The sequence below is a fragment of the Pseudonaja textilis genome, chromosome 3 (genome assembly GCF_049901715.1).
Source record: "Pseudonaja textilis isolate UNSWEBS1 chromosome 3, rPseTex1.2, whole genome shotgun sequence".
NCBI classification, from domain to species: Eukaryota; Metazoa; Chordata; class Lepidosauria; order Squamata; family Elapidae; genus Pseudonaja; species Pseudonaja textilis.
In genome coordinates this window covers 23,370,628-23,382,645 of record NC_141992.1, presented here as the reverse complement: position 1 = coordinate 23,382,645, position 12,018 = coordinate 23,370,628, and the positions used below count along the sequence as shown (strand labels likewise).

At 36.5% G+C, this 12,018-nt stretch overlaps 1 protein-coding gene across 3 annotated transcripts in view; it reads left to right on the top strand.

The window, feature by feature from the left end:
- Nucleotides 1-4,589: 4,589 nt before the first annotated feature.
- The window catches only part of NCOA3 (nuclear receptor coactivator 3), a 113,984-nt gene continuing 106,555 nt past the window's right edge, over nt 4,590-12,018 (top strand). For 2 of the 3 annotated variants that reach the window (XR_015742701.1, XM_087929018.1), the window contains exon 1: nt 4,590-4,766. The gene's annotated coding sequence lies outside the window, so the exon portion shown is untranslated. The remainder of the gene's footprint in view (nt 4,767-12,018) is intronic. The other variant, XR_015742702.1, reaches the window with a different exon arrangement.

The following is a 12,018-nucleotide window of genomic DNA, read 5'->3' as shown; positions in this document are numbered from 1 at the left end:
CAGGGATTTGGACTCTGGACCCTCAGGGGTTCACTCGCACAACCTCCAACTCTATGATTCTGTGTCAAGGGCTTTAAATGTAATATATCTTCTTCAGAATATGTAATGGGGACACTGATGTGTACTAAAAATATTTCCTGATAAAGTTTTTCATATCTCCAAATCTCTTGAACAGGACCCCACCAGTGGATAATAGCTCCTTATCCTTTGCAGTACTCCAACACTTGCTAGAAGGTAAACTGGAGGACTATATTAACAGAATAACAGAGTTGGAAGAGACCTTGGAGGTCTTCTAGTCCAACCCCCTGCTCGAGCAGGAGACCCTATACCATTCCAGACAAATGGTTATCCAATCTCTTCTTTAAAAACCTTCAGTGTTGTAGCCCCCACAAATTCTGAAGGGAACTCATCAATTGTTCTAATTGTTCTAACTGTCAGGAAATGTGTCTTTAGTTCCAGGTTGGTCTTTCCTTCATTAGTTTCCATCCATTGCTTCATAGCCTGCCTTCAGGTGCTAGGTTGAACCCTGTCTTCTTTGTGGAAACACTGGAACACTGCTATCATGTCACCTCTACGTTGTTCTTTTCATTAAACTAGACATATCATTTCCTGCAACCATTCTTCAGAAGTTTTCGCTTTCACCCCGCTAATAATCTTTGTTGCTCTTCTTTGCACTCTTTATAGAGTTTCATCATCTTTTAATATTGTGGTAATGCAAAACTGGATGCTCTTACAACTTTTTCCTTACTTGATTGATGTATTGATACAGAACAGCTCTGAATGAGCAAATGACATATCTTTTGGGGCTTGTGGCAGCAAAGCCATATCCCCAACCCCTCCTGATTTATCTCTTGTACATAGACTAGATTCATATGTATTCTAAGGACAAAATTGGTTTTTCTAGTTTAGCTTAATACATTGTGCAAATCTTTCCAGTTGTGGTTTGTTAAATGTATGACGGCTTAACATGACTTATAAAACATGACTTATAAAACCCAGGAACTTTTCTCTTTGCAACATTTCCTTCCTTGTTCCTTTTGTTAAGGCCAACAAGGTTTGATCCAAATGCAGGCATATCCTGGGTGAGCTAGTTGAAATCAAATGAGTCATGACTAATTAATTCCTCCTAGTTACAGTGTGTTTATTTTTAGCATTACCAAATCTGAATCTATATTTTTTTGTTTTTTAAAGAGCAGGAGATGCTTCCTGGACATCAGCCATTAAGTGGAGAGAAGTAACTGCCTCAGTCAATAGGTACTGTTAGCAAAACCAGTCCCTGGAGAGGTTTACCCTGAGACTGCTTTCCAGTCTGTAAAATATGCCACATGGTTTGTCTCGCATCCCCTAAACCAGCGGTTGCCAACCGGTGGGCCACGGCCCACTGGTGGGCTGTGAGAAAATTTTGGTGGGTCACAGAGAAATCTCACCCCCAGAGCACCCCCGCAAAGCCATTAAACCAGGCTGCGCAGAAACACAAGGCTGCGCCGCCCACTCATTCCTTACCCGGTTAACTTGCCTGCTGAATTGCTATTTTTCCTTTTTCCGGCCATCAGCTGTTCTGCTGTGCCGGGAGATTTAATTAACTAGGAAGCAGAAAATGGTTGGATTTCTTGCTTTCTAGCTAGTCTTTAGATCTTTGGCTCTGCTTTTAAGTATAGCCGAACCTCCCTTAGGACTGAAGGTTTGCTTGCAAGCAAATTCAGTGCAGACTCACGGCAAGCAAATTTGAGAGACTGAGCTAGCCGATGGCAGATAGATAGATCACTGAATGATTCTGTGAGCAACTCAATCTGCCTGCTTTGCCTGATTTTGGGTAAAAGTTGCTCTTTCTTAAAATAAAAAATTCAATATTTACATGCATGGTGTGCTGTGAGTTAATTTTGTGAGTTTGCTTGCAAGCAAATTTTACGTGACAGACTGAGCTAGCCAATGGCCGATAGATAGATTTCTGAATGAATCTGTGATTCTGTGAGCAACTCAATCTGCCTGCCTGCTTTGTCTGCTTTTGGGTAAAAGCTGCTCTTTTTTATAAAAAAATCAATATTTATATAAATATTTATAATATTTACATATAAGCCATGCCCAGCCAGTCACATCCACAAATTAGGCCACACCCACAGAACCAGTTAGTGGTCCCTGGGATCTAAAATTATGAGTTTGGTGGTCCCTAAGGTCCAAAAGGTTGGCGACCCCTGCCCTAAACTAACCTCCTATTTTTAGGTGCAGTGAAGAATACTGTCCTATCTTCAGCATTGAAAGTAAAATAAATCTGTTAGTCTATTTTGCTTATGTAAGTGAACCTGGATGGGTACAATCTTATCTGTTATCTCAGGTTGCAATATCATATTTGATAAGAATGGAATTCTCTCGATTTACATATTTATATACTTCAGTCATGTTCCCTTAAATTATCTTTTTATTTTTATGTTAACCAGCACTCTCTCCAGGATATTTCAGCTGAATTCTCCCTCCACAATTGTTTTTTTTTTTATACAGATAGTCCTTGACTTAACAGCCATTTGTTTAGCAACAAATCAAAATTGCAATGGCACTGAAAAATGTTACTTACAACCAATCCCTGTACTTATGACTATCACAGCATCACCACCGTCATGTGATCAAAATTCAGGCAATGGACATATATCTACAATAGCTACAGCATCCCAGGATTAAGTGAACACCATTTGTAACTTTCCCAACTGGCTTCTGACAAACGAAGTTAAGGGGGGAAGCCACATTCACTTAATAGGTGCAGTGATTTGCTTAACAACAGTGGTAAAAAGATCATAAAATCAGGTGTGACTCACTTAACATTAACAATGTGTATTAAGATAGTAACATTAAGGAACCCTAATTAATTGCACCCCAGGTAAAGTCTTATTATTTTTTTAAAGCTCGTATGCTGAAATACAAATGGGGAATGGGTTTTAACATACATTTGTTTCTTATAAATTTGTATTGATGTTCATCATTGGTTAATAAGTATATTTAGGATGGTGAATCTTGGATGTATCAATATAAGAATTTGAAGGATCTGTAGAAAGTTATCACCCATCCCTCTCCTAGAAGAATGAAATATTTTAGGAAATATTTAAAAGGCAGAATAATATATTTCCTCTAAAAGAGAAATAAAAACTCTTAAGGGAGACAGACATTCAGAGCCCGGGCTCTCTGTCCCCAGCAGATATTTTGTGCCCATTAAGAAAGACTGGGCCAGCCTATCTACAAAACAAAAGGTCCAGGGTCAAGGGATGAAAACATTACCCTTCAGGATATAATAGGATTAACCCACTAAGACACTACATTGCACAATCACTACATTGTGATTGTCACTACATTGCACAATCTCCTAAGGACATTGCATCACCTTCCAAACTTCAACCAAAGTTAGTTCAGACAAACATGACCTCTATATAACCCTATGGGAGTCTGACAACAGCCAATAGAATACATGTTCTTGCACAGGAACAGGAAGCTCAACTTCAACTCCATGTGGTCAGCTAACCCTAACCTACATTAAGCCATCTTTTCAAACAGCCTTCTCAAGTTTTTGCCCATCCATAATTCATAGACTTTTGGATGTGATGGCTGGTAATTCTTGGTTGAACTCCTGGATTTGAAGAGTAACAGTTCAGAAGGTTTCTAAAAAATGTGAAATCCATGGCCAATGATGAAATCTGTTGATGGGCTTTCATACTTTTCTAACTTGATGCCTTCTGGTTGGGAATATTTGAAATTGTAATCTATGTGCATGTTAAGTGAGTAAGGTTGGGTATTACAGGAATCTATGACTTGCAGTCATGTTTTCAGAGTACACCAGTGCCATGAATTGTAGTGCAGCCTGAGATCTTAATGAGATTTGATCACATTCTAATTTTACTTAGATCAAGGTAAGAACTATCAGGACTATCAGAATTCATCCCAAGTGCCATAATTGCACCTAGATTATGGCATTTAGGATGAATTCTGATTGTCCTGATCTAGATGCAATCTGTGAATTAATGGTAAAATTTGGGGAATATTTGTTAGATTTATATTACACCTTTCCTTCAAAAGCCTAAGGAGATGTATTTGATGCACATTTTTCTGTAACAAAACTCTGAACAGTCCTATGAGGTAGTCTAATCCATCACCTTAACCACCAGACAGTGACTCTGAGATATCTATGTGAAAATAATGAAGATTCGTGAATCTTTATATGATAATTTGAATTTAGACATATCTAGGTTTAAAGTTGCTAATATTTAGTTCCATTAAACTATGGGGCAGGAATATAAAGGTGTTTTAATTATGCTCAATTTTTACACTTTCACACCGACGCACACCTCTTTTAAAAGCCTCAGGCAGCTGACATTTTCAAAATGTAAAACCAACAAATTAATTTTGGCGCATGTCCAGGGATGCAGAGGATTAGTTCGTACGCTTTTCCCAAATCGTTCTTTACAAAGATTTGGAGAAGCCAGGACGAACATTATTGGTTAGTGACTACAAACCCCAAAGGGCATTGCGGCGTGAGAGATCTCAGGCGAGGCGAGGCCAGTCGCAGAGGCTTTTCGAGCGGGGTGTCCCTTTGGTGGGGAAACTGGTGAACTACAAGTCCCAGATGACTACGCGCTTGCCGGACTGGCTCCAGCTCTTTGAGGAGGCTGGTTCCTACTTTAAATCCAGACAGAGATCAAAATGGCGGCCGCGAGCTGAGTGTGAGGTGGGGAAAGGCAAGAGAGACGCGGAGCAGAAGGCGCGCTCGGCGGCTTTTCCCGGGGGCGGTGAGTGCATTCCCACATGCAAGGGGCGGAGAGGAAGGAGCGGGTCTCCAGTGAGGAATGCCTGCTTCTTCTCAGGGAAAGAGTTTAGAGGGGCAGCCCTAGTTCTTCCAACCCTGGACGTGTCGCCTCTTCCACAGGGGGGCGTCCTCGGGCTTGAGGGGTCGGGGTTTAAAGTGGGGCTTGGGGTTGAGGAGATTGTGTGTGAGGGGAGCTGCCTTGTCCTCGGGAGATTGTGCCAGGGAAAGGCTTTGCACCTTCCCGGACGGCTCCGTGGGGTGTGTAAGATGCCCGCAGAGGGGCGAAGAAAGGAAGGGCTTTCTTGCAGCCAGAAAGGGCTGGGGTAGAGAATTTGGCGCTCTCCCGTCGCTGATCGGGAGTCCTCGGGGTGGGGGTTTCACCGACCTCGGGAGCGGTGAGAAAGGAGCCCGCGAACCCCTTTTGGTGGCCGTTTCTGGAGCGATGAGGCGAACGCGGGAGATGTAGGGCGGGGAGCGGGTTCCCTCCATCGGGGAAGTTGCAGGGCGAGATGACTCGAAGGAAACTCGAGAGCCGCTTTCCAGCCCCGCTGCCTCGTCGGCTTGTTGAGTTTGGAGCGTCTCCCAAGAAGTCGCCGAGGACTCCGGGCATGAGGATGCCCGGAGTCTCGGTCCGATGGCTTGTCTTCTCTCAGCCATAGCGAGCCAAGTGCTGGGCTTGGAGAGTGGGGTTGTTTGAATCGGCGGCTTCAGCTTTCCTGCTTGTAAACGGGGGTAACAACCACTGCGAAGTCAAAGAGGACGAGGGCAGAAGGGTAGAGCCTCGGGGTGCGGGAGCATTTATACCCAGATGCATTTATTTTTGACTATGCCTGGTTACTTATTATTAAAAGTTTGAAGTTTTCCATTGCTTCTGTGCAAGGTGCTGGTTGGCTGCCTTTCAGGTGTGTCTTTTTGCTTTGCCAAGTTTTTCAAGAAAAAACATGTTTCCAGTCTGGTTTGTAGTGTGGCTAGTCAGGTTTTTATTTTTATTAAAAAGGATTTTTTTAAAAAAAGATAGCCTATGGCTATAATATCTGAAAATAAATGAAAAAAAATGTATTTTAAAATATATACATGACATAGGTATATAGCAAAAATTAATGTTCTCTTGGCTGTTTAACAGTCTTAAACTGATATTGTCAACAACAATAATAATAGATATGTCTGGTCTTCGGTATATGAGATACTATGTCAGGTTCACTTTCCATGATACAGATAGTCTCAGTGGCTTGGTTAGTGAAATGAAAAAGGTGTTTGTAATGAATATAGATATTGAAAAGCATATATTCCACAAATATTTGATAATAGGACATGAGGTGTGTAATTCATAGTAATTCATTTGTCTTATCTGTTGCCACAAGAACATTATACATTGTAACATTATATATAATCATTGTATCATTTTATATAGGGATTTATATAATCCCTAATTGTATCATATTACACTGATTATAATATTTATACACAAATTTATTTTTATAATATATAATCTATTATTAAGCCAACAAGAATGTTGACAGCTATTCTACAGAATTACTAGAAGAAAATTTCAACCATCACTGGAAGTAGCTTTTCATATTTGCTATTTCTAGCCTGATACAATCTGCACAATATTTTATTTAATTTAAATATTGATAAATTGAGCATGGCTGTATTGTATGTTTTTAACTTGGAAGTTGTCATTGTATATTAATTTGGTTATCAGTTATACACCAGATAGCTAAAGAAGAAAGGTCTGATCACAATAGAATCAAAAGGAGTAGTATTCTTTTACTGTACAAAGCTTAACAATGTAGATTGTATATATTAAAATATTCAGCAAACAAAAACCCTGACTTCTTACACACTGTATATTGGAGAAATTCTAAGACGTAAGATGAACCCCTTTACTGTGTCTCAAATGATACTGGATACTAGTCTGACATTAGAGGTTGCTTCAGGTCTTGCATATAAATGAGCAATATGAGCAGTAATCGAAGATCTTATTTTTGCATTGTCTTACAGCGTTGCTTAAGTCATGCTGTTATTCTGAATACAAGAAGAGAACACTACCTTTTGTATCTAAATTATTCGTGTGTGCAGCAATTACAATTTTAAGATAGAATATGTTCTAATTTTTAGTATTTGTTTAAAATTGGAAATTATCTGAATATTTCAAGCCATGGTGTTATGCTTAGAATAATTTTAGTAAAGGTAAAAATGGGTTGTGCATACAGTATATTTTAAACATTGTAACAAACCAATGTGGAATCTGCAAATTTAACTATTCCATAAATATGGGATAAATAAAATAATTTATTTAGAAAAAACACATACAATCTAATATAAACCTACAGATAAGTCTACAAACTTAGAATTATTTTTTTTAGAAAAAAATGCTAATTGTCTTTTCTTAATTTTTCTTTTACATACAATCAAGATGAAATTCTTATGCATATTTTCATAAGAAACTACATTGAAATAGCATGGGAATGGAATGTATCATGGTAGGAGCAAGTGGATTAGATAAGGTCATTTCTTGACCAGGAGCTGAGCAAAATCCTCTCATTCAAGAAACCTTCTGTTGGCTAATAATGTCACCACCCCTTTTAAGTCAATGCTCAGCAGGGAAACCTACTATGCTTCAAATCCATTTTTAAAGGGAATTTTCCTCTTCACAAGAAATTCAAGATAAGTAAACTGCCATAAATCTATCAAGCAATTGGCTTCCTTTTTAGATGTAAAAAGTATTAATATAGTTGTTCTGAAAAATAAATTGAATGATTTATTGATTGTTGAATGCCTTGTAGAGGTTGATAATTCCTACTCCAGTTCTCAGGAGTATAATTATTGGTGTAAGTTGGTCATTCATAGTTGTAGCTGTGTGTTCAACACAGTTCAAATCTGAGCTACAAATATTCTCTTCCATCAATATTTGTAGCTTTATTTAATTATACTGCCTCTGAAGACCATTAAGACATTTTAATAGTTAGCATATTAGTTTCATCAATATAGCACCACTGATTTAGGAGCTACAGTGGCTTCCAATCAGCTTCTGGATTCAAATCAAGGTAATGGTTATCACCTCTAAAACCCTACGTGGCTAAGGACCTAGTTAACTCCAAGAATGCCTTTTATTTCTGCTTGAGGAGATCTCATTGAGGGAATTTGCTGAAATCCCAGATATAAGGGAATGCCATCTGCAGGAACTCCATGATTAAGAGAATTATAGACCAGACTCCAGTGTGTGATTGGGCTTCAACTACAGGGTGCTTTGGATGAGATGGATTACCTGAGTCCTTTCCAGTTGAGTTTCTGATCTGAGTATAGGATGAAAATCAGTTCTATGTAAAAATCAAAGCTCTATTCAATCCTACTCCCACCAGTATTGGTAAAATATTTGGTTTCATGTAGACAATCACACATTCCTCTTAAAGTAGGAAAGCCATTGAATTTGAGAGTAACGAATTCAGGACTCTGAATTAACAACAGGTAATCTTCCTTTGTGTAGGGGCCAGAAGCTATGCAGCCATTACCATTTTGGGGGCACTAGATGCTCCTCACATGTCAAAAGTGTGAGGCCATTGCCAAAATGGCCATCTGAGGAAGTGGCAGGTGATCTTTTCTCTTTGTGGGTCTGGATGAATATAGTTTTTTTGAGAAACATGGGTTGAATGATTTTGGATGGACAGTTCATGGTTGTAGATTGATGACTCCTGTTTTAAGAAATGATAGAAATGCTGATACATGAAAAGAATTCAATTCATTTATTACATGTTCTTAGTTTTCATTCAGTCAAGTCTTAAATTGAGCCTTTTCGTTAAAAAATAATGTTCATACTGGATAGTATACTTAGGCAGCATTTGTATTCCTTTCTCTTTTTTTTATAAATTTTTATTGGTTTTTAAAACAAACAAACAAAACATAAAAACATCAAATCATCTTCCATATATGTACATACAGTGTGCTGGTTGGTTTACAAATTGTTTTGTGCTTCCATTTCATAGTCTTCAATTATAATTACATTGTATATAATTTCATATTTTCAATCAATATATTAAATACATTAATATCATTATTAATCATTTGACTATACTTTCATTCATTCATGTTTTCTAAAATCATATTTTACTTAATTTGTTTTATAACAATTTGTATCATCATCTCAGATCTATCCTAGAATCATTTTGTAGATATAATTAGAAAAGAATACATCTTTATATATTTATTATTTTCTAAAAGTCTACATATTTCATTACTATATTTTATTGTCTAACCATTGATAGAATAGATCCCAAATTTTATAAAATTGTTTATCATCTTGTTCTATAATTTCAAATGTCAATCTACTCATTTCAGCACATTCCAATATTTTCTTAATGATTTCCTCCTGTGATGGTATTTTCTCATTTTTCCAGTTTTTCACAAATACAATCCTAGCCGCTGTTAATACATTTACAATAAAGTATTTCAAGTCTTTACTATATATTTCAGGTAAAATTCCCAATAAAAATATTTCTGGTTTCAAATCTATATGTTTTTTGTCATTTTTTTCCAACCGTGTGTGGATTTTAGTCCAGTATTTTTTTAGCATCCGCACAAGTCCACCACATATGGTAATATGAGCCAGGTATCTGATGACATTTCCAACGTTTTTCAGATTTATTCTTGAACATTCTTGCTATTCTTGTCGGGGGAAAGTGCCACCTGTAAAACATCTTATACAAATTTTCTTTATATGCTGTTGACATTGTCATTTTATAATTTTGAGACCACATTTTTTGCCATTTCTCAAGATCAATCCCATATCCAAAATTCTTCCCCCAAGCAATCATAGTTTCTTTAACTTGTTCTTCTTCTAGTTTAATTTCTAATATCCCTACAATTTTTTAATCACCTTTTCATCAGTACCTGTCAAAATCTTATCTAAGCCAGTCAGTTTATCATAGAAACCCTGTTTTAGAATCTTTTATCATATCTTGAATGTTTTTGAGCATATGAAAACAATTCATCTTTATACCTTGTTCCTCTAGTTTTTGTATAGATTTAAATTCACCCTTTTCATTCAATATTTCACCATATCTAACAGTTTGTTCCTTTTTGTATATTATCGGATAAGAAAATGCTTCAATAGTCGATAGCCAGACTGGAATTTTCAAATAATGTTGTCTTTTAATCTTCTCCCAATTTAACCACAGAGACTCCCATATATAATGTCTTCTAAAGTACCCCTGTGTTTTAGTTTCTTTATACCATAAAAAAGCATGCCACCCCAACAACAGGTCATGTCCTTCTAATGTCAATAATCTAGTATTTCTTAATGTTATCCGTTCGTTAACCCACATCAAATTTGTAGCTTGGTAATACAACTCCCAATTAGGCAAACCAAATCCTCCTCTTATTCTAGTATCTTGCAAAAGTTTTAACTTTATTCTCGCTTTCTTACCTTGCCATATATATTTCAACACAATTTTATTTAAATCTTCAAAGTAGTCTTTTCCAAGCCTAATTAGAATTGTTTGAAACAAATATAAAATTCTGGGTAATATATTCATCTTGATTGTTGATATTCTCCCTATTAATGACAGTTGTAAATTTTCCCATTTCGCCAAATCTAGCGCTATCTGCTGTTTAAGTTTAATATAATTATTCTCTTTTAGTGTACTGCATCTTGCTGTCAAGTATACCCCCAAGTACTTGATCTTATTTGTGACCTGAATTTTCAATCGGTCTGCCAATTCTTCCTTTTGTCTTGATAGCATATTTTTTGTCAAGATCTTTGTCTTATCTTCATTTATTTTCAAACCAGCCACCTTTCCATATGTCTCCATCCTTTCTATCAATTTTGATGCTGTTTCTAGTACGTCTTCTAAGATAAAAACAAGATCATCTGCAAATGCTTGCAACTTAAATTCTTCCTTTTTAATTTTCATCCCTTTTATATTCTTTTCATCTCTAATATTTCTATTTAGCACTTCCAAAGTTAACACAAACAGCAGAGGTGATAGTGGGCCCCCTTATAGCTTCTATTGCTTGAATAAATTTTCTAGCAAAGCCCATCTGTTCCAGCAGTAATAACATTAATCTCCAATTCACATTATCAAATGCCTTCTGTGCATCTAGAAATATCAAAGCCATTTGTTTTTCGGGATGTGCCTCGTAGTATTCCAAAGTGTCCAAGATTACTCTCATATTGTCTTTAATTTGTCTCTTTGGCAGAAATCCATTTTGGTCAGGATGGATAAAATTATTTAAATATTTTTTAAGTCTTTATGCCAATATTGAAGAAAATATTTTATAATCTGCATTTAGTAGGGAAATAGGTCTATAGTTCTTAATTTGTAATAGATCGGCCTCCTCTTTTGGAATAAGTGTAATATAGGCTTCTGACCATGATTTAGGTATCTTCTTTAACATAACTTCATTCATAACTTCTAGCAATGGAAAATTCAATGATTCTTGTAATGTTTTGTAAAATTCTGCTGGAAGTCCATCTGGGCCTGGTACCTTTCCATTATTTTGTTTCTTAAGTGCTTCAGTTAACTCCATCATCGTTCTATTGCTTTCTAACATTGTTTCAATCTCTTTAGTATCTGGGGTAAATTAGCATTCTATAAATATTGTTTAACTCTTTCCTCATCAATATTCTCTTGTGTGTATAGTTTCCCATAGTAATCTCGAATAATTTCCTTCTTCTCTTTACTACCATAGCAAACTTGGCCTTGGTCATCTATTAATTGCAATATTTTCCTTGATTCTTTCTCCTTTCTCAATTTATATGCTAACCATCTACCTGGTTTATTTGCATCTTCAAAATAGTTCTGTTTGTCACCTCTAATTTTTTGTGCTAATTCTTCTTTTTCTGTTAGACCCATTTTATGTTTGGTTATATCCATTTTTAGCTTAATGTCCTTTCTCTGTGGCATTTTCTGTAGCTCTTTTTCAAGTCCTTTATACTCATCTTCTAATGCCTTAGAGGCTAATCTTTTCATGGTATTTCTTTTCCTTGTATAGTCTATTATCAAGCCTCTGGCATATACCTTCATTGTATCCCATACATTCTTGATTGATGTATCTTCTTTTTTGTTTTCTCCAAAGAAAAAGGCCAATTCTTTCTCCATCCACTGTATGAAGTCTTTTCCCTTTAAAATAGTATTATTTAACGTCCACCTAGATCTTCTTCTTTGTCCTTTCCATTTAATTGTCATTGGATTGTGATCTGCCCAAGTACTTGTTTCAATATTTATTTCTTGAAT